This window comes from Parus major, chromosome 13, assembly GCF_001522545.3.
Source record: "Parus major isolate Abel chromosome 13, Parus_major1.1, whole genome shotgun sequence".
NCBI classification, from domain to species: domain Eukaryota; kingdom Metazoa; phylum Chordata; class Aves; order Passeriformes; family Paridae; genus Parus; species Parus major.
In genome coordinates this window covers 12,589,633-12,613,899 of record NC_031782.1, presented here as the reverse complement: position 1 = coordinate 12,613,899, position 24,267 = coordinate 12,589,633, and the positions used below count along the sequence as shown (strand labels likewise).

Sequence of the window (24,267 nt, the reverse complement as noted above, 5' to 3'; positions counted from 1 at the left end):
GAAGCGGGTGGGAAACCTTCAGACTATTTTGTTTAAAAAGAGAGAGACTGCAGTAGTAAAAGATCTTTCATCCCTTCTCTGCAGTCCTTCCTTCTGGCCCTGTACAATGCAAGTCACCTCCATGAGGAGGACATAAACACTGAGTGCTCACCAGTGCAGCTGGCTGACATTTGAAAACCTTGTTCTTGTTACCTTGATTTCATATTTTTTCATTGTTCCAATTATGGCAGAGTTTATTTAGAATGCAAGCTCTGCCCTGATTCCAGCTTTGTGCTGAGCCCTTGCTGTTCGAGTGTTCCATGTGATGCTGTTACTGCTGCAATATTAGCACATGAAAATGGCTTTTTGGCAAACAAGTAAATCAGAGACAAAGCATGCTATGCACAGACTGTAATTATGGCTGCATACTTTTTCATCATGGAGTGAAAAAATTTAGAACAGTATTTACTGTTGTAATTAAACTGATTCCCCCAAGAACTACAATGAACTTTAGGAGGTGATAAATAAATGCAGCAGCAAGCTGTTCCTTTGAGATTTACACTCTGATGGTAAGATCTCATGAGTTCCTGGAGAGAGAAAAGAAGGTAGCTTCATAATTTATCTTCTTCAGACCTGGTCCAAAACCTATTAGAGTCATTAGAAGCCTTTAAATTGATTTCACCCAAAGTTCATTCTAAAGTAATTTTATTCTTGAAATACAGGTTTTAATTTTCTAATGTTAAAATTAAACCAGAAATTGCTTATCATTTCCCTTTGAAATAAAGAGTTTAATATTTACTTTAGATAAAAATGATTGCAATATTTTTCACACACATTTTCTGAAAAGAAGCAAAAATATTTTTTGACCAACAGCAAAGATACTTTTTATAAATCTGCACAACCAGCATCAAGAAATAGTTAAGAGAATTTGAAGTGTATATAACTGGACATTGCTTTTAAACAAGAGGGCAAGAGTTCTCCTTTCTGAATGCTTATTTAAAGGTCTATTTCTCTCTCCATGTACATAGATGCTATGGTTTTCTCCAAGTAATAGAGAAATGAAACATTCATCAGTGCCTTATAAGCCTGGTAGTGCTGCATGTGACCTTTGGGCTCTTGCAAAGGAGAAGACAGGGATGCAGGGCTGGGTCAGGGCTGGGAGCTCACCCTTTGATTCCTGCTCCTGTAATGACAATGTTTATTTCACCTGCTGCCCATCTGGGGAAACATTCCAGGAGAGGGAGAATAATCTGTCTGCTTTATGGCTGAAACAGATGCAAATATGCTGCAAGCATCAAGGTGGCTGCCTACAATAGACTGACAAATAATTTGTATCATATTACTTAATTTGAATGCCAGAGTTGTGTTTCCTCCTCCTTTATTCAATATCTGTATTCAGTATGGTTTTTTTAAAATCAATTTTCTTTACAGCTTTCTCCAGCACATTTAATCCCACAGTCATACTTCCAGTTGTATGGAGTAAGTTTCTAGCTCCTCCTTGAGAAGACAGAAAACAGGAAAGGTGACCATGGTTTTGGGAAATGCTTCTTTCTCATTTGCCCAGCAGCTCTGCTAAAACCATGGCAGTTTATAGCATTATCCCATGGCATGGGATCCCAGCTCAGCTCATAATCAAATAAATACGTGAAGGAGGGGTCTGGTACAGCTCCTGGCATGGTAATTCCTGCATCTGTTCCATACAGGTGGAGTTTATTTAAACAACTTTCCCAAAGGCTTGGGATTCTTCCTGTAGCATGGGAGGCCACTTGCATCAGTTTATAGAGACCAGGAAAACTCTCCATAGCTCAACTGTGATATTTGTACAGAACACTGGCACTATGGGAAGAACAAAAGACAAACAAAATAATGTGAATAAATGACTTAGGAGAGGGAAGAGCAGATGAAGATGAGTGCATGAAAGCTGGGATTTCACAGTTTCTTGCTCAAGTCTCTTCAATAGAGATAAGGAGTATATTGGACAAAAGCACTCTCAGAAATAGGTTTTACTGCTATATATTGACTAAGTGGGAATAACAGATGAGAAGTACTTTATTTCAGGAAATTTCTGAATTCAGATTCTTATTTTTGAGGGTTTACTTTTTTATTTTTCTTTTTTTTTGCAAGAAAAAATCTGATATTGGTGAATCAATGGTATCATTTTTCAAGTTGATCCTCATAGTACAGCAAATTGAGGTACTATGAAGCCAAAGTTTTTAAGAAACTAAATATTTGATAGAATAAGACATAAACTCTCATCTATTTAGTCTTTAAAAACTAGACAGTTACTTTTAGTGCAGTGAAAAGCAGTTACTCTCCCATTCAATCCCCCTGGAATGAACAGACTAGTTGGACAAGACAGTAATTAATAAGGGAGTAACACTTTGGCTTTTTTAAGACACAATGTGAAAAGAATCCCACCTGACAAACTTATGGGCTAAATTTTTCAGATGAAAGGACAGGTTCCTGTGATCAAAGTCTGAATTTCTAATCAACAGACTTACATTTTTTACAATAACAATAATAACAGAGAGGATTAATTAATCAGCTTTTTCAGGCCTGCCTAAATCATTATTTTCTTTCTAATCACAATGCAGCAGTTTTAATAGAGCAGAAACAAGAATTTACACGATTTGGTCTTAAGTATATTAGCTTTGTTCATTCTGAAGCAAATCATACTTCCTCTAGGGATGTACACTGTCACTTTATTTAGTTATTCTACCTATTTTTACTTTAAAAGAAAAAAAGCATTTTGACAAAAACCTCTGGCAACAAACTCAAGGCATCTCACTGTTAGATGTATTCTGATCACAAAACTTTCCTTCTATCTTGGTGGTGAATATAATAAGATATACCCCTTGTTGTGTAAATTACAGCTACTGGAACAAAACCAAAAAACTGATATGACAAAAAAACATGTTGAAAACTGCTGTCTGGTGTACCTGACATAAAATCTTAAACTGAAGAAAGAAATCCCCAAAATCAGTGTAGACACAGTTTGCTGTGTTCTTGTAAAGGTTCTTCCTATTGACTCAGGATGTTCTTATATAGAAAGGTTTTATTTTTTGTGGAAAATCAAAATCTTATGAGCAGTGTAATGAAAAAAAAAATCAAAAAAGTCAAAATCCCTTCTCACTAGCCCTTCATCTTTGATGAGAGTATGTGGTTCTAATTCTGAGAATCCTGAATGAATAATTTAGAATTTCTTCTAGTCAGATGTTAGATAATCTTAATTCAGACCAGAATTTGTACTTCATCTGACATTAACCCATGGAAAAAGAAAATCCTCTCTCAGGATCATTTCATGCTGTTTTTTAAGCTATAATTGTCAAAAGGATGGATCACATCAGACTAGTTGATTATCTGGAGGTGTGAGGCCACAATAAAAGAGAACTTTTCCTCCTTGAATCCATGCATCTGCACTTAATACAAAGAAATAGCATCAAATCTAGGGAAGGATTAATATGTAAGTGGTAAATATGGTGGCCTACCACAGTTATGATTTAAGCAGATGCCAGAAGAAGGAACTATGAATCAACACAAACCAAAAGAGCCCAAAAAGTTTGCAAATCTCAGGCAGCTCAGTTGCATGGAAAACTTGACAGCTGGAGATAGTCTTTATTAAAACTGAGGCAAAGAGAGAAACCTGAGAGGAACAAAACCTGAGGGCTGGAGTGTGCTGGAGTGCCTGAGGATACCCACCCTGGCAGCAATCACTGAAAGAGAGGAGCTGTGCACAACAGCTCACAGCGTACCTTTGGCTCCCACAAATGTGTGGCTTAACCAACAGAATAATTTATCTTTCTATTTAGATGGGTGTAACATATACTACTGGTTATTTTTGAACATTGAAGATGAAAACACTCTAAAGAAGCAATGTTTTAAAAAACACAGAATTCTATGGAGCTTTAGGAAGGTAGATAAATGTTTTTCATAGCCTTTAAAATGGAGCACAGAGGATAATTACTAGAGACATTGAACTTCTAATAGTTAAGAATAGAAAACAGTTCTCCTATAGGACTGCATAAGAACTATTACTACTTTCCAACAAAGACAAACTGGTAAAGTACTCTTCGTTGTTTTGGTTTTTGTTTTTTTTTTTTGTTTACTCTGTTTCTCAAAACAGCCTCATTTTCAAGATTCATTTCTTCAATTGCTTTCAGCATACTCATTTTCTGTACACAGGAAGCAACACCTCTGTCTCTTTTTGCCCTGTGCAATGGATAAAGGATCTTTCTCACCACAGTCCCCTTGGCTCAAGGTGGTTATGTGCTGTGCAACAGAAAACAGAGAAACTTTGTAAAAGGGTATGTCCAATAAATGAGGGTCATTTTATTTTGGTTTTCATCCTGTCATATTCTTTTCCCAGCTCTTTACTAATAATGCAGTTGATGTTACATTCATCAATATGCTCTATACTCTATTATATAGTACTTATGCTGACATTAATAATGTACATACTGATAATGCTTTCGATTCCAAAGTCCTAAAGCACTTCACTAAATACAGCCCTAATGTGTAAGTGAATCTAGCTCCCACATACAGCCCTCTGCAAGCAGAGGGTGACAACACCATTTGCAAGGTCAGTTAACATACAGAGGATATAAAAAATGCAAATACCTACCAAGCTGATAAATATTATCCTGGGGTTTTTTTGGTTTTTTTGTGTCAATACTTTTTTTTTTTTATATCCATAAGCTTTTTCTGTTGTGTATGCTATGAACAAAAATAATACCACCACAAAAAGAGCCAGAGCTTACATCTGAACCAATCCACACCTCATGGATCTTACAAATAATTCACTTCTCTTAGGACATTTTCCTCTTAAAATCCAAAATGTAACTGCACAAAGATTTCACATAAATAAGGACTGTAAGTACATGTAGCATTGTATAAAGAATGGTTGCACTTGTAGGGACGCCCAATAAAATTGATAATTTTGACATTGTATTGTGAGTTGTTATTTAATAATTTAATTGACTGGATGTAAAAGTATGGAGTGATGACTGAGACAAATCTCCACTGTGTGAGTGGGAAAATGAGTCACTGAGAGGTTGCATTCAGAGGTTAATGCCAATGGGGAGGGTTTTGGCACATTCAAATTTGGAACACAAACTTTTCAGAACAGTATAAAGAAGGAAACCTGATTCTGATTATCTTTATTCCAAAGCAAGAAGTGCCTTGCAGAAGTAACTTCACATTTCCACAGGCTGGTCATTTAAGTGGACAAAATAGGTACAAATCAATTATTTATGTTAGAAGCTGTATCTTCCAAAGGGAAAATTGTATCACTATATTTTTGTTTTCTTTAAACAGGAGAATTGAAAAGACTCATCATATTTTCTGAGAGTTTGTTGGAAGATTGAAAAATGACAAACTGTGAAAAGGGCATATTTTTTCATTAATAATGAAGCTAGACTCCATAATCCAGAGTTTTGAGCCTTTAATTTACAATTTAACTGGCAGCTCAAACATCCGGATAAGACAGCAACTGAAATAACATTTTATCTAAAGGCTTATCTCTTCTATCAGAAAGGGTATGAGGAATTAATTCTAAGTTTATCCTATGAGATCACAGAGGGGAAAGCTAGAGAGATATGCTGGATTAATCCTCCAATATTTTAAAAGAAAAACACACTGGAGAGGCCAATAGACAAGGGGAAAAACCTCCAGCAAATACTAAATCTGACAAAGGTTACTTGCATTTTGAATATGTCTGGAATTGATTTTTATTCTCCCAAATTGTTTTAATTCTTCATTGTAAACAGATGCATAAAATAATAAATGGCTCAAATAAAATATTTCTTTTTCTAATTTATAACTAAAAAATTAACATGAGCTCCTAACATCTCTCAATTTGTGTGTGAGAATAAAAGATGTAAATCAGGCCCTTGCCACAGCAACACACAAACACAGCCCTGTTCATCACAATCTGAGTGGTTTGGGCCTTCTTTGATAAGGGTTGGATGAGATGAGACCACTTCCTACATAAATTATTTTATGATTCTAATTGCTTACTCTATTTCTCAGCTTAAGCAATAATGTACTTGTTCTTTTATTTCTTATTAAAAGTAAATGAAGTCAATATTTCCCTCAGTCCAAAGCATACTGAATTTCATACAGGAAGGGTACAGACTCTCTGTTTAGTGCTCTGTCCATACTGTAGTCAACAGAACAAAAGCTGAGCTTTTGTTTTAATCAAAGTTGAGCTGCCATTTAACATTTAATCAGAACAAATTCCAAAATCAAAGATGGATTTTGTTACAGAGTCAAGAATAGTGTATTTTTTATGTTTAAATAGCTTTTCACATGTCTCTTGTTGGAAAGAGATTCATGTATCATGGATTTATAAAAAATTAGTTATTGTGAAATTTTACTCTTCTGTTCCTGCTGGAGAAACAAATATCTAATCCCCTTCAAACCTGATGGTGAAAAAGGTTTAAGAACCACCAAGTCTCTGCTACAGAATCCCAGCAATTCTCACAATGATTTGTCAAGACCTGTGGACTTTTATATTCTCTTGACAGACTTTGATAGACTTTATTTAAAAGTTGATAAAAAGAAACATGCCTATTCTGCTAACTGAGAAGCAAATGTTTGCTGGAAAAAGAAATATTTTAAAACTCTCACATTTCTGCTTGTGGAAATTCTCTGATCTCCAACCAACATAAAACATCTTTCAATGCATAATTTTAGATTCCAGAAGAAGCTGAAACATATTAACACTGAATGCCTGAAAAACCCAAAAATACTTATTCAGCTTGTTTCTGAGTTGAGCAAATTAGCCCAAACTTAAGTAATTGATAATCCAGTGAAGCAAATTTTTGCACAGAAGCTGCCTTATTTATTTTGCAGTTAGAAGAGCAGACAGTCCTATAAACAAAACTGTTTAAGATGCAGCATCTTAAGATTTTTGAGCGATCAGGTAAAGGTGATCACACACTTTTGAGTCATTTGATTAGATTTCTTGACTCTTAACACTATCTCTCATAAGTAGGAAAGAAAAGCTGGTGAAAACCTGGTGTTCTTCCTCAAAGAGACAACCCTGCTTTTTGCACAGTTAATGTGTTCTACTTTTCAGTATCTGTTGATATTTTGACTATTTGTCAATAGCAAAAATTTAATCAAGACTAGAAATTCAAAAGGTCTAAATGGCTTTTTTTTTTCTCCCCAAACAGTTTTCTGTATTAATTACATAAAATGAAAAGACTCTGCAGTCCAGCCATTTTCACACTACATCCATTCATCCCTGATTATTGCAGGTGTTTTGGAAACTGTTACCCTGAGAAGATTCACAACAATCACTGGTTCTCACTCTTCTCCTTTCAGCCTTGGAAGTGTCTGTGAGCACATACCTAGCTTGTGAAACAGAAAACATAAGAAAATTGGCTACTTAAGCTGAAAGGTTGATTCTGACACTTAACTTTATGACACTATTTATCTAATAGTGAAAAAAAACACTTCACAAGAAATACTTATATACCATAACATAGGGGCAGATTATTCTGGACCACACACATATAACACCTCAGAGTTACCCAGACTTAAAATGAGCTTTCAGACAGCCTAGAAAATGTTTGTTTTATCTGTAGCAGTTTTCCCCTGCCTGTCGTCTGTCCTGTTTTGAGACAAACAGGAACATCTTGCTTAGTTAGACCAAATATGGGGATTTGGGGTTTATCTGGTTCCTGGAATGCAGGTAATTACAAGGATTTATTTTAAAATCATGCAACTTTTTGCTTATTTAATGCCTTGATTTTCCAATAAAGCAGTGTGATGTTTAAGTGCTTGGTGTGTCAGTGCCACAGGACAAAAGTCCATATCATGCATTTACTTTGTCCACATTATGTAACAACTTCGAATGTAAAAGGATTATAGGATTATTTCAAAACCCCACAAGGACCACAACACTGCTCTGTGGCAGAGTTAATGCTTACACACAAACAGCTGGGCTTAAAGGCACCCCAGAAGAGAGGCACAATTAAAACCCTGCGCGGGACTGAAAACTCCAGCTAAGCCTGACAATGACACATCCCCACAGCAGCCAGCACCACCAGCAGCCCCAACACGGCACAAAGACAGGGAAAAGTTCTGTCATGTCACTGGCCTTGTGTGATTGAGGAAGTCTGGTGACAACATGCACTCCTGAATGTCACCCACTGCAGGCAGGTGCCACTGGAGGGGCAGGTGCTACACAGGCATGTGCACATTGCCAGGTGACTGCAGGCACAGTCACTATAGGGGCTTTACATTAGATCTTCACATCAAGAAACTTCATCTTGACACCACCTATACTTTTCGCCTCACATATCACTTGCAGAAAAAAACAACTTTAATTAATATAAAGGTGTAGTAGATCCAAGTTACTAATGACAATGTCTCATAACAATAAAAATTTACCTTTTCCTAGGCTGAAATATTCACACATGACTGGTAACATATTTTCTTGGTCTGCTTAATTTTTTACATGACCTGAGTTATTTTTTCCTAGTGTGTTGGTGTTGGCTTCGGTTTGTTTTCCAATTAAAAACAAGCTACCAAGACTTTTCTTCCTCCAAAAAAAACTCAGAGCCCCAGTAAGAGAAAGGCTGCTGGCTGTGGCCACCACACAGTGCTGGCTGGACAGTCTGCAAACAGGAAATTTGAACCAGACACAATCCTTGCCACTTCTTCCCCTCCTGTAGGCCATGGACACAAAAAAGCCATTTTGTGTTTCAAGCAGGGAGCAGATAATGTTGGATGATTAAACTGTTGCAGGAGCTACTCGGCAAATCCACACATCCAAACTGTACTGCAGGTGCAGCAGGCAAGAAATGTGAAAATGTTGATGCTGTGTTATCAAAACACCTCCAGGACCAACCTCATGCCCTGCAATCTTCCTTCCTTGCCCGGTGTTTGCCCTGCTAAGCCCCCAGCTCTGCCCTGGCCCTTCCTGCACACAGCAGAGCTGAGCTGTGCTGTCTGGGCACTGCAGCAGGAGGAAAAGGAGTGGGATTTGGGCTGCACTCCTCATTTCCTGACCCCAGCTGCTGCTGTTCCCTGTTTTCCTCACAGAACATGGCAGAAGAGCAGCCACTCTTGTGTACTGAGTGGATGTGTACTGAGTGGAAATCTCTGGTGTCTAGGAAAGAAACATAGGAAAAATGGGTTTTTTTCCAGTAGCAGAAGAGACAGAAAAGTTTTCCACTGTCATTTTGAAGTGCAGCTTCTGTTGTTAAACCCATTAATCTTGATCTACAGAAAGATCAAAGTGAAAGGGCACCTCATATGTGGACCCTGTACTTGAGACGTACTAAACCCTGGTCCAGGAAATTCCACAGTACCACAGCACCTGGTGGCTTTTTTTTATTCCATATCAGACTGTGGAATTAAAGGTGCTGCTCATTACTCAAAATAGAGAAGGGCAAATCCTAAGAGACGAAAAGAGGGTTGAACATGAATACAATCCTAATGCTAATTAAAAAAATAATAATAATTCTGCTGGCCAAGACACAGATATTTTTCTTCTTCCTTTTAAAAGGAAGTGCCGGAATGTTGGCACAAACTCCAAAGATGCCTGTGCTGAGGTATGACTTCCATCAACAAATGAGTCCAACCTTGCCTCTGGGAAGGTTGACAGCAAAATTCCTGCTTGTCTTCAGTGGAACAAATTCATTACTGATATAAGTTCATTAATATACTGACTAAAGCTGGCTGAGCAAAGAATGGCTATGAGGATTCAAAGGAGAAAGGAAGATGGATCAGACAGCTGGATCAAAACAGATGTAAAATACTGTAACTTTAAACTACCAAATTAGGTGTATACCTGCTCTCCTAGGATTGCACCCTCATTACTGCAAATAATATTTAAATCCATAAGAGAGCAGAAAAGGCAGGATTACTCCGTGTGACATGGAACTAATATTGTCTTTTGAGCTTTTCCCTTTAAAAAAATTAAGTTGACAGCTCCAGTGTCCCTTTTGCCAAAATTTATGATACAATTTGCTGAATTATATAAAGCCCTAGCAAGAAATGACACATGTGGGATGACTTTTTATTTGAAATTGTGTTTCTTATACCAAGGTTCATCAAGCTGTTTCATATTTACTCCTCTGATTAATGATATGTCAGAATTCTAATTCTAGCACCAATTTATTGCTTGTTGGCAATTGGAGAATGAAATAGCTATGTAGGCAACACGCAATATTGATTTTTATCCATCTTCTTTGAGCTCCAGTAAATGATCCCCAAATGTGCTTTGTTGTTGCAACCTAACTAAATATTACAGTCTTTTTCCTATCATCCAGCAGCGCTGTTACTGATGTAGAGTATTCCTCAAAGAGCACTAGTCTGGTATGATTTGATGTCAGGTAGGCTGAATTGTAGCTTTTCTATTTAAAAATTGTTACTATTCAGTTATCTCACTCACAGAGACAGATCACATCTTCCAAAGGTTATTGGATATTTGTGTGTTTTTGTAAGTGGGCTGAATAAAATAATAATAAAGAATAAGTGTGCTTTCAACCATTTTAATATGAAATTGGGTGTATTTAAGGTTACTCTGTGCAGTACAGCAGAGATTGGAGATAATGCAAAATTTGCAAACTCACCTCATGTATTTTGGAGTTGGATCCATCCTAACACCCATCTGACCAGTGATGGCTAAACAAGGCAGTCCTATAGGAGTAAAACAATCTCTTCAAAGGCAGCCTCACCACCAGGCCTTGTACTTGTGTTGTCACATTCCTTTATATAAATTCAGAGTGTGAACTTTTCCATGAGACAAGGAGAAATGACTATTTGCACTTCAGATAAAATATCCTGAAACAAAGCTTTCACATCCTTTTTAAAAGGATGAGGAAAGGAAGTTGATCATCATCTTGATGAGGGAAGAGATGAATATTTTAATTGGGAATGATGCAGACATACTCAGAGGAGGGAAAAGCAAGAGCAGCTCTTGGTAAAAGGTGTGGTGCACACATGCTGAGCCATGGAAAGGTGCTGCTGGGGCAGGACTTGTTAGACACTGTGCAGGGAAAAAAGAAATTTGACTCTATTTCTGGCCAGTACTAAAATCCAACAGATAAAGAAATGTGTTCAGCATTATGATTAAGATTGTAGTAGCCACATACTTTATGTAATTCTAGATCTTCTAAGATATGGAAAAAGTAATTTGAAAAGAAAAGAGAAAGATTTAGAATGTATCCACAGCCCATATTTTCTAAAGCTTGATTTTCAATGCTTTTTAAGAAGGCAAATAATGCCTAGGGGGATTTTTTTAAAGCCTCTCTTTCTGGATTTATGTGTCTGTAAGATGTCCAAAATCCCAGTGCCTATCTGTCTTTGAAAATATGGTTCTTAGTTTCAAGATAATGTCAGATGTACCAACTTTCAAAATTTTTCTCATCCGGATGATTATGTGATACATAACTTTTTGTATATTTTCTTTCAAAAAAACATTTCAATTTTAGTTAAAAAACAGAGTTGAAACCACAGACACACATCTCTGACTACAGAAAGCTGGGCACACATGTGGAATTATACATACAACCAGGTTCAAATTTCAGGAAGGTAACCTGGGCTTCTTCCTGGCTGAGGGCATGATAAGCTTGAGCTTCAACACGAAGGAAAATTCAGAAAGATGATAATCAAAACTGATTATATTTCAAGTCTGTGATGGTCAATGGCAAGAGTGAGAAGCTGGCCCAACCTCCCCAGTTCCTTGTTTCAAGGCCATCCTCTTTTCCATCCCACTCTAGGGGTGCAGTTGGTTCCCACAGGCTGCCCTTGTGCTTCCTAGCAGAACACTTTGTCCTATGCTCCACACCAAGATATCTTCTATTCCAGAGCACCTTTCAACCCAATATTTATTATATATAGAGGATATGATAATGTCTTTGGTCTTCAAAAACCTCTCAGCCTTATTCCCTGTGAAAATTAAATGTTAGGAAAGAAGATACCAACCACCTACATTATTAAAGCATGATGTCATAGCTTATTAGTCTTTGAAGAAGGCCTGTTAGTTCAATGTGTCAGGGTTTTATCCAAGGCCCACTGAATTGAATGAAAACCCTCACATGAATATTCTTACACCTTCCTTAACTGACTCCTTGCAATTGTTTTAAATCCTAAAATTTAAAGCTTAGTTAATAAATTGTAAGAAGTTTAAAATGGAACATTTTCAACAGGTTATTACATGCAACAAGTAAAAAAGCTGCAAGTTGAACATTGAAACATTGAACATTGTTCCTCTGGGTTTTGCCTAGCATTGTTTTGTTTGCTTTTCTGGTCATATCTGCACATCCTCATCTCTCTTCTCATGTCCTCAAGTTGAGTATATCTTTGGTTCCGTGACTTTTGGAACAAAAGTAGTGTGCCATGAAAAAAGCAAAATAAAGAAAACCAGCAGATTTCCTTTCTATCTTATTGTTACATTGCACCATGTCATGCAACAAAAGAATGAAAATGAGACAGACAAGAAAACAACGATCCAGGTGGCAGAATTATTTTTTTCTCTTTACTTTTGAGAAGAAAACACAGCAGAAAGTCTTATTATTATGGGAAGGTTGAGTGATTTATTAAAAAAGCTTGTTATCAACACAAGACAGCCTGTTACTGGTGAGCTACATATTCCTCACAGTTGAAGTGTGAACAAAATTGGTGAGGCCAATTATAGCAAAAGTCTGATACATACAGACAGCAGAAACATCTCTTGATCAAAGACAAGTTGGCAGAAATATTTTGTGCCTTAGACCTTCTCTCATCAGAAGTGGCATGAAGAGATCACAAATGAAAGGTTGTAACTTGGTAATAGTATTTTTCATGCTGCTAATGCAACATGTTGGGCCTGTTCTGCCAGGACAGGCAATGACCCTACCCTCAGCCCAAGGAAATGCCCTTCCTGAATGTCACAACAGCAGCAAATCCTGCTTCTTTTGAGCTCCTAGTGATTGTACTTCTTTTGCTGGCTGAGAGGTATGCACTGAGCTAAAACCCAAATCATAGCACTGACATTTCTCTGTGTGTGTGTCATTTCTTTAGTTCCCTGTGCTGTTTATTTCAGGGTTCTTTTTTTCCTTAGCAGAAGAAATCAAATCTCATTTGCCTTATCAGTCTATCAACGAACACAGATGTTCCCTACAGCTTACTGAAAACAAAAGAGACCTTGAATTTAGCATCCACCCTGCAAGTTTGAGAAGCTGGCCTAGTGCCCTTCCTCAGTTGCTTGCCATCCTCTTCTTCATCCTACTCTATTATTGCAGTTAGTTTTCATAGGCTGCTCAGATTTTATGCTTTCTAGGAAAGAACTCTGTAATTTCTTCATACTAAGAGGTCTTCTTTTAAATCTTTAAATCTTGTCTGAGCAATGGAATGTCCTGTTCCCGTAACTTGTTCTCTGGTTTTTTCTTCAAACACTCTGCTCGTGATTTTGCCTCCTGTCCATCAATCCTGACTCAAATGTTTATCCCCTGACTGCAGCCCTCTGGGGTCCATAAAATCAAGTATTCACAGAACCTCAGATTCTATAGGAACACATCCTCTAAAAATTCACAATCCTTAATACATGCAATCCTACGGATCAATTACAAGCAATAGAAAGAGCTGTGGGGATTACCTGGCTCAAAACGAAGTAAATCCAATGAATTAGGCCTTACAGGAGGTTAAAAAAAAGAAAGAAAGAAAGAAAGTGTTCCTCAGCATCTAGATCTAGCACCTGAAATTGCCCAAATGACAGGATATATAAAGGTTAGAACAGTGGAATTTCCCAAGAGCAGGGCCTGAATACATTTTCAGGAAGACAAATGTTTTGCTTCTGCTTAAGCCATAAATTCCTGTTATTCTCAGTGAATCCACAATGTGGTCAGCTGGTGGTTGATCTACTCTTTATTTCCTTTATCTCATGATATAGAGAAAGGGGGAAAGAGAAACCACAAAAAAAACTGTATTAAATGAAGTATGTGGAAAAAATACCAAGAGCAGGGGTCTTTGGGGAATAAAAGCAATCCAGTCTTGAATATAGAAAACTGTTTGCAATATTTCCCAAAATGAAGTTGGAACAAGGAATCACAGCCATAACCTCATCTTTATTCATCTCCTACTATGCTATTTCATGGTTCTCCAGAAAAATCACCCAGGAACTACAGCTGTTGTACAGCATAATTCTTCTGATATGTGTGGTACTCTCAGATAATGCATCCAAAGTCATCTTTACAATGCACTCAGAGATAAAACTGGAAATGAAAAACCCAGCTTTTTTTTAAAAGGTCTTTCAAGACTATAGGCTAATGTCCTTATTTCAACACTAAGGATAAAAAAAATTTACAAAAATTGCACTGAAATCTAGTTTAAAATTAGCTTTGCAAGTCACTTTTACAGATATGGCCAAAAATGAGTAAATTTGTGAATCTGTAAGAGCTAAGAAATTACAAAAAAAAAGGATACCAGAAACCATAAAAAACCCAACCTGTGGCTTTAAAATATTCCCTCTACTTCACTGATGTACTTCAAAAAAAAAAAAAACACAACCAAAAGCCACCAGAATGACAGTAGACATAATTTAAAGCAAGAGTAAGTATCTTTAATTAAGCTCTCTTTAGAATCTCTTTAGAGTTGAAGCTTATAGGGTTTAATTCTTTATTGAAAAACAGTAAGAGTGCTTACTCACCATACAGGATTTTTTCAAGTTCTTGAAGCCTTAAAAGAAATCTATTATAGATAAAAAGAAGCTTAAATAGCACATATTACATCGTGCTTTTGTTTATATATGGTGAAGAGTATTCAGAGTGGACCACATCTTAGACTTGCACTAATCCTTAAATAATTACTATTCATCTACTCAATGCTGGAAAAACCTCATGGAATGTGACTTTGTTCTGCTGGCTTGTCTAATCCGATTCAATTACTCCAGCTCCTTCTCCCAGAGGTCTCACATTTAGAAACTGAGCAATGCACGTCTCCTTATCCTCCTACCATCCCCCCAAAAATGGAAAAGGAAAATTGGAAGGTAAAAAGCAAGCAAGCAAGAAAGAAAGAAATCAATTCCAATGGAAATGAACTGTACTTTTTTACTATTATTATTTTGGTCCTTTCCCAAATATCAGTCCATCAATAAACATGAGAAACAGCTTGTAATTCACAAAGCCTTCGGCAACTCTGTTGTGATAAAGGCAAATTGGTCTGGCTCTACAAATGCTGGAGATGGGAATAAGTTCAGTGGTTTGGACCAATTTGAATGGATGGAAATCGCAGAAGTCCCTGAAGCTGCAGCAAGCAGAGCTGTACAGCTGGCAGCAGCTTGTCATCTGCATGCAGAAAGCGACAGGAATATTACAAATTTCCTGCCCAGAGTGAACTATTTCAATCACCTGTAACGACTTCCCTCGTCAAATGGAACAGTTGCAGAAAACCTCTAACTACAAGATTTTTTTCCTGTCCCTTCCCTCCACCTCTTTTCTGGTAACAGCCACCTGCCAAGAATTAAAACTTTGATTTCAAAATATCATAGTGCAGTGATTCTTGATCAGAAATTTCATAAACAGAAAGGCAATGCAATGGAGCATTAAGAACAACGCCATGTATAATCTAACAGATACCACAGCAGAGGAGATTGTGTGATCTTGAGATAAAAATGTATAGTCTTAATTAAGAAAACAGATTTTCCCTGCAACTAAATGCTATTCAAAACATTTTACCCTCTCCTTTTGTAATAATTTCTATTCCTGGCCTTGCATTACTTTGCAAGAAATCAAAAGTTTCATTGAGAGATATTATTTCTGTAAATGGCATGAATTTTGACCACAAGGAATGAAATTAAAGAGGAAAGCAGTTCTCACATCTTCCTATTTTACAGGGAAATGTAATTATCATGTACCTTAGAACCTTCTGATTTTAAAATGTTTCCATTTTTGCACCTATCTTATTTGTATTTACTAAAAAAATTGAGTGTCTTGATTAATTTGCAGTAACAGATCCAATATAGATTTTTCCCTTTCTACCACAAAAGGAACCATTTTATCATTTGTAAATTGCACTTATGCACATGCTTATTAATTCTATAAATTAAACTAATGTTTCCTACCATGCAGCTCCCAATCCCACCAGTGGTATAATCATTTTCAGCTCAGGCTGCTGCTGAATTTGAACCCTTCCAGAGATACACACAAAATACATCTCTGCTGTCCTTTCTTAGATCATCCCTGGGGAGCTTTGCTGGTAGCTTTTCCTGGGGAGCTTTGCTGGTAGCTTTTCTTCCAAAATAAGTAACAGCAAATCAGCAAATCAGTTTGAACTCCAAATGCCTGGGCAGGTACCCACAGCATTATTCCAACTCGGGGAAGATTCTGCAAGGGACAGGGCAGTGGACACACAATTTCACACTGATTTCTTAATTAGATTTTTAAAATCAGATCAAAATCCTCACTATCTGCACAGAAAGCTGATTTTTATTAAAATAGCTTTTTGTTCCCCTCAGGGATTTTTTGTTTTTTTTAATCTTCTATTTCAGAAAAAAAGTACCAAAATGAAGCAGAAAGTATATTTTTAGCATTTTCTGAAATAATCTTTTTTTTCCTCCAACAAAATGCTGAAATAACCAATGAATCTTTTGTCAGCAATAATTATATAAATATATATTACATATTATTCAACATGTTCATTCTTATTTTGAGTATCAGTTTGTTCAGTATCTGTTCAAAAAACATTGCAGTTTCAGGCACAGATGGGAAGCTGTTAAAATACACAGTGGGGATGCCACCCTTTACCTAGTAGGGAGATGCTTGAATTCTGAGTTATTATGAATGAAAAGTATAAAAATACCCAGCATCTCGAAATCTGATTATTGCAAAACATAAAATATGATTTTTCAAGGCATAACATCACTCTTTGTGAGAAACTCAGGAAATATATTTCCCCTACATTTATTTTGGTACATAATAGAAGTATTTCCTTTTTTTTTCAGAAACAAGTTTTGACCACTCAGGAAGGAAAAAAGATTGACAAGTGAATTTCTTACTCAGCAAATAACAGCAGATACTGCAGATATTTTCTGTGGACTTGGCCCCTTTGCATACGAGTGTGAGTGCTGAAATGAGGAGTAGAGAGAGATGTTCTTTCACAAGGTTTTCCCCTGTCCCACTAAACAGTAAGGTGGTACCCCAGGATAAATCCCATTTATGTGTCCCCTATCTTGGGAGCTGTTTGCTGTGCTAACACATGCCCTCGGACAATCAATCACTGTCATCCAAACATGCCTGTTCTTGCAAGTCCATTTGCTTTTGGTGATCATATTTAGATAGGAACAACCTCTATCTTTGTCATTCAAGGGTAGTTTTGTTTTGATTTTTGTTTTGTTTGTGTGTGTCTTGTTTTTGTTTTACTCTTTCTTCTTGACTCTTTAAGCTGTGTCAGATACCTGGTAAAACACCATTCTAACAGATGTTTTACAAAAAAGCAAAATCTTTTGCTTGGAGCACCTAGAAACTTGATGGGGAAGTTCTGGCACGGGAATCTTCACTTTGTACAAGAATACTTGGGATGGAAAATGACTCTGAGACAAGATGCAATTTTATGCACAGTAGAACTGATGGAAAACCTTTAATTTTTTTACTTCCATGGTAAATATTATTTTCTGTTATTTCTTTTTCAAATGCTTTTGCACTCCTTTGTATCTGTTTTTATCCCATTTTCTCCTTTCCCTCTCTCTTCTATTCCCCTTTCCTTTTAATTCTTCTGTTTTTCCATATAATTTCATCCTCCTTATCCTCTTTTTAAATGTTGGCATCGGATTTCCCTAGAGATAAATCAAGACTTTCCACTCCTTCCAGGTTCTTTTGACTGCTGAGTGCAATGCTAGGAAAGGGGAGGATTACAGCAAGTGCCAGTTTGGCACTCAGAGGTAGGGAAGTCTGGCACCAGCACTATTATACTTTCAAAGACTGCAGTAGTGTGCTCTCTTGTCTCTGGATTTTCTTTTTATTTTCTTTGTAAAATTCTATACAGCTGAAAGTTGTTTTGTTTTTGTTTTTTTTTTATTTTTTTGGGGTTTTTTTTGGCAGCCTAACTGAAGATTTTTTCATTGATGAGGTTTTGGAAGCTTTTTCTTCCCAACAAAGTGTTTCTAATTCACAATTAGAAAAGAGTGATGGCATAAACACCCTAGCATTTCTGCCATACTGCGCTAGTTTTTCTGTTTAGCCTTCTTTAAACTTTGTGAATATACAATGTATGCAAGTACTTATTTAAGAGAATATGCTCAGAGAGTTTCACTCTTCTGGCAAGTCAGCTGAAGCTGAGAAATGCCTAGATAATATCTAATGGCCTTTCCTCTAATGTATAGGCATTATACAAACATACAGACACAGGCAGTTCTGGCACCAAAGAACTTACAATCTAAATTGATGGTGGGAGGGGAAAAATTATTCAAAGCACTTAGATAAACACCATTAGGTCAATGAGATATAGCAAAATATATTAGTAACACCCTCAAAAGCAGTGTAGTTCACTTGATCAAACCATCTGACAGCTTTTTTGTACTAAAGACAGTGAGAAAATATTGCAAGAAAAAGTGTCCCCTGTGTTGGTTCAAAATTGTCTGTAGATAGGAAGAAATGAAATATGAAAAGGAAACTCTTGAGAAGGTCACAGCACCCAAAGTCTCTTTGTTTTTGGTCTTTATGCAAACAAATCTTTTATAATATTCTGCCATCACTGGTCTTTGTTGGGAGATTTACTACAGCCATAAATGGAAAGTGAGACAAAACTAAACTGTCTGACCAGCTTTAACTGTCCAACACTGTTATCAAGTTCCTGTGCTCTGCTGACAAATAACATTTATATACTAACACCTGTGACAGACAACTCTGTAAGAAAAGAAATGAAATCATGTTTACCTTTGATCAGGAATTCCAAGCAAGGGGATGCACATGGAGGCTCAGTTGCAAAAATGCACAACCTTGAAATTCTGGAAACATTGGAAAATATTGTCTGAAAACAACATTTTACAGTGTCCTAATATTTCTTACTCTTGGGGAAAAAAAACAAAAACAAAAACAAAAATCCCCAAAAGCAGCAAGCCATTTATGATGCAGAAGAGCACAAAGCTGCAGCAAGCAGGTATGGAAGATAGTCAGGTTCAGAAAACTCTGTGCTCTCATATACTCAGATTTATTCACCTGGATCTCAGAAGCTTATGCTTTGCTTTGAATAATAAGCATTACTGGCTACAGTAGGTGTATATTATAAAAAACACTCAATTAATTTTCCTGACTATTTGTACCAAAGCTTCAATTTGTAAACCCTTTCTTTTTTTTTCCCTTCATAGGTAAAAGACAAAACCCTGCAATGAAAGCAGGAGAATGAATCATGTCTATTTCTCTAATTTCCTTTGTGAAGGAAAAGAAAAGCCATGTGCCAATGCTGGTGACCTTTCTTTCCACCTTTGAGCTGAGGAAAATTTAGCAGAACTTCATAACCTTCAGAATATACAGTAACACTCAGTCTCCTCCAAATATTGTTGGTCATCTTTAAAACAAACAGCTCGTTTTTATCAGAAATTGAACTGTCAACATCTTATTTCCTCCAACGATTTCTGTGCTTTGTGTTTGCTTATTACAAGCATAACATTGAGTTTGGGTGGAAACTTCAGAGACTGTCTGCCAGGCACAGCTGCTGACAAGTGGTCCTAGTGCTTGTAAGTCTGCATAAAAAGAAGTGATCTGTGTTTAAAGCATGGGCAGATGGGATAATAAAGGAAAAGGTCATGAATTCCATGTCCTGATGTGCATAAGTAGTGGTTAGTAAAATCCTCAGACTGTAGGAATAACTTGGCACTCCTTTTCAAGGAGGAGTTTTGCAGAGTTAGAGGTGAGAGTTTGAGAGCAGAGTCAGAGCCAGAGGTGTGTTCAGGGTGTGTTTGGGGTAATTAATGTCCCCTGTGTCCCTCTCCCTGCACTGACACTTTCCATGGGGGCCATTACAGCAGCAGCCTGGTGACATAAAAATGAACAATCAGACCTGGCTTTTTGTAACAAATTCTAGGGTTTGAAGTTGTACTTCTTATCTTTCTAAAACTGATGATATAGAAATACAAAAATACAGTGATGTATGTCCTGGATTTGATCAACAATGTAAGATTCAAGTAACACTGGGAAAAGTGGTCTAGTTTTACCCTCATGTATAAGAAATACCTGTGAAGAAGAAAATATACTTTGCTAAAATAAAGGTGCTTCCCATCTAGCAATTAGCATCTTTAAGTTGTCTTTTCCTTCAGGACAATAGGTACTTTTACATAACAGAAGTGGGCTCCTTCCAAAGAAAATTGAGTAAGTTCCACATTCACTGAGAGGATTCTTTGAAAATGAAACAATGAGGGAGAATGCTTCTGACACAGAAAGCAAGCTGTAACAAAGCAGATGAATACTGGCATAACAAGCAAATGAAACCCCACAAACCATCACTGCCAATCTTTATAATTCATCAATTTTCAGGTTGCACCTGCATTTTGCAGCACTCTCATTGTTTTAGAGTGACATGCAAAGAAAACAGCTCAAATGATCACTTGATTAGTTCACAACACTCAAACTCTCCAAAACAGACTAAAAGAAAAGCAAACCCAGCCTCCTGGGGTTTTTTGACCTGGTGTTTGATGCTTCTTGAAGCAAAAGTATAATCACTTGTCCAAAAGGGAAAGGTAAAGTAACATTTTTAAAAATGAATCATTAATTTTTATGGGTTTCTTTTCTTTTTACCCCCAATGAGGTGTTATGAAATCAGTCTAATTGCTAAATTAGATCCAGTTCTTTCCTTTAGGCTCTATTACACTTTGCTTATGGACTTATCTTTGATTTCATAAATACTATTACTTTTGAGATAAAATGATGACTTTTACCATTTGAAGTCTTTTATCTCAGGAGAAAGTGAAGAATTTGACCTATTTTTTTACCATGTAAAATAATGATACCACTAGTCTAGGTTGCAAATAAAATTATTAGTTCTCAGATCTATACAAACAGTATCTAGAAACACAGCATATCAGTCCCTCAAGGATATATGCTCTATTTCCTTGCAAGAAATTAATAAGGAGCAGATATTCATGTTCTTGGAATTGAATAAACTTGTTCTGTATAGTCCTATTTTGCTAAATGTCTAGGGGAAAAGTGTGTGGGGTACTTGTGCTGGTTTTACATTAATTGATGCTTGGTGAGGAGGGAAGAAGCCACTCATGGAAATTGTTTCTGAGAAACTGCTAAGAGCTTCCTCTGTACCTCCCAAAAACCAATGGCTGGCTAGCTCTGGGAATTGACAGCCTATTAAACCATTTGGAAGCTGGGTCCGCCTCTGTGAGATTCACATTTTTTGATTCACAAAGACAGGCAAGCCCAGGAAAGCTCTCTCTTGCTTCCAGCTTTGAAGAGGTGCCCGGGTGCCGGTGGTGCCGGGCCGCGGCGGAGGCCGGGCAGGGGAAGGGAGGCCGCGGGGCCCCGGCTGAAGCTGGGCCGCTTCATGGTGCTGCCATCCCGCTGCCATCCCGCTGCCATCCCGCTGCCATCCCGCTGCCATCCCGCTGCCATCCCGCTGCCATCCCGCTGACACCGAGCCCTGGCCCCGCCATCTGCCCACACCGGGCCGGGTCCCCACGGCTGCCGGGCAGAGCCGGGCCCAGCACGGCCTGAAATCCATCGCCATGAGTGCTGCGGCCACTGCCCGGCTGAAACCATCGTGAGCATCCACAGGCCTGGGTGAGATATCAACTCTCACTGCACAGACGAGACCTGCAGAGCTCGATCCTCCCCTCGGGTGAGAGTAAAGGACAGAGTGAGGACATGTAGAAGACAACATGAAGATGCCAAAGTCAGTAAAGAAGGAGTCAAGTCCCAGATGGAAGGAGAATGAGGAGATGATCTAGTACCAGTGCTGAAAGTTCTTTTGGTAAGGCCATGGAGATGGACTATGATACACTAAAATATCCCCTTTAACTCCCGAGAAAGTATGGGGGATGGAGTGTTCAAACTGTAGGTGTGAGCAGAGGCATCCATAACGAAGCAAAGCAGATGTTGAGGGAGCTGTGATCCCATGAGAAGCTTGAATAGAGAGACACAAGAGTGAGGAAGAGCCTTTGCCCCCAGGGAGAGGAGAAGGTCTCTGTTCCCAGAGATGAAGATGATGGCAGAGATAGATGAAAGCAATACAATCAGCACACCCACACAGGCTGACACAAAGGTTAGGCAAATCTTTTCCCTTAAAAGCACTGCAGAGCTCTTCCAGCCACACACATGTTCCACTGAACCACCACAGCAATCAGCCTACTCACTGTATTGGACATGGCACAAGTGTTTTGTTCACTATTGCTGTGTTTTTCTTGAAAAGCTATAAGTTTCAAAAAAAGTACCACTACTGAGAAAAGACTGAGAAAGAGGTTCAGATTGGTTACAATTCAACAGTCAGAATCCTAAAGCATCTTACACTCTTTTTAGAGGAAAGACTGTAAAATAATGCTGCTATGTGATGACGAATTCTTCCTCCTTGTAGATCTATCTGGAAATTTGAAAACACTTTTTGCCTAAGTAAATAATCTTATATTTTTAGTGGAAGTACTTGTAAGGAAAGACAACCATCAATGTGAGAAGAGCCAAAATGATCTGGCCTGACATATCACATGAAATCCAGGAAAGCAAATTTAGCAATTTCTGAAAATGTTTTATTTTCCCCTCTCCAGGGTTCCAGCAAGAATGGCTGTTCCTTCCTAATCCACTACTGAGAAGATATGCTATTTGCAAGGCATAGTGTTTCACTCACCTATGAGCAAAAGTTCTAATTCACCAGTGTGTAATTTTGTAACAGGTTGTATTTCTCTTTATAAAATCCCTTTTTTCTTTATATCAGAGCATATGTTTCTATTGGGCCTATTCCACATCTGTTACCTTTGTAAATGTTGCTGGCATGATGAGGATGACAAACAGCATCAGGTGTCACCACTGGATTTTAGCAGATCCAAGACACAGATTCCACAGATGACCTTTGGGAGACTCTTGTCCCTTAGTACACTAAATACTTTCCAAAGAACAGCCTTGATTCCAAAGGAAGAGAAGACTGACTGATTATAAACAGTCCATTATGATTTTCTGAGTAAATTATATTTTAAACAAAGATAACATACAGTCAGTAACACCAGATTTGCTAAGGTCTATGTCTTTCTTTCACACTACACAGGCAAGTTCAAATGTTGTCACAACCCTATTTTATTAAAAAAAAAAATTGTTTCTATATTTTTGATAAGGCATTATCAGATTTTTAAAAAAAAATTCAACAATTTATAGAGATAATATGATACTTTGCAAAACCAAAATACCCTAGAAAAAACTTCATTCCTTAAAGTCATTGTTAATATTGATGCTGACATATTTCAGTGTATAGTAGGAACGTAGTCCAAATTTTTCCAAAATAGCAGGAACCAGTTTGCCAGTGAGTTCTTGTACTGCCTAGCAAATGTTCTTTCTCTATGGAAAGAGGTTTTTATCATATATAGTGAGGTGAAAGGGCTTCATGAGTTAATTCTGCTAGGTTATGCACACAGTACCTGAGATGAGAGTAAGAAGAGGTAAGACTTTGGATGTGTTTAGAAAGACAAGAGGAAGCCAAGGTTATTCTGACTTCTAATTTTTCTTTTGCAGAATAGCATTCTGCTACATTTTACACTGGACAAGCTCTCCTGCCCCCAAATGTCTGGGTAATTGTTAAAAATAGAAATTTTTAGAAAGACTGCACATATTTTCTTTCTTCCTTATGCCTCAAGTAATCAGAAAATCCACTAATGCAAAGCTCTGGTCACCTGATTGACCTAATGGGATACTGAGAACAATTTGGTGCAAGATAACCAAAATGCATATGTGAATGATTCAAATGAGAAACAGGGCATCTCAGAGGCAGCATTTGATTAGGAAAAAGGTTTAAAAGTATACAAAAATTAGTCCTAGCAGTATTTACCTATAACAGAGACTCAGGCAGTCATCTGATGACTGTAATGAGACTATAAAGTGAAAGCAAAAAGCACAAGAAAGAGCAAAAGCTAATCTCAAGGCAAGATGGATACTGTGGACTCAAAAACCAGTGCCAGGATTCCCCATTGCCTTCTAGCTGGAAGCTGCCCAAGGCTGAAAAAAAGAAGCTACTCATCCCATGCACAACATAGATTGCCTTGTTACCTGCTCTATTTAATCAGCAAACAAATCAATGTAATCCATATGACTGGACTGGTCTGAGGTCTTGCTTGTTACTATTGCCTGTGCCCCTGCAAAATGTGTCATAAGGGGTTTTGAT

The 24,267-nt window shown here is 37.5% G+C and overlaps 1 long non-coding RNA gene across 1 annotated transcript; it reads left to right on the top strand.

Moving 5' to 3' along the window:
* Nucleotides 1-21,395: 21,395 nt before the first annotated feature.
* Nucleotides 21,396-22,827, top strand: LOC107210536. Its single transcript, XR_001523952.2, has 2 exons — nucleotides 21,396-22,170; nucleotides 22,667-22,827. It is a non-coding gene; the product is annotated as an uncharacterized LOC107210536 (long non-coding RNA).
* Nucleotides 22,828-24,267: the final 1,440 nt, after the last annotated feature.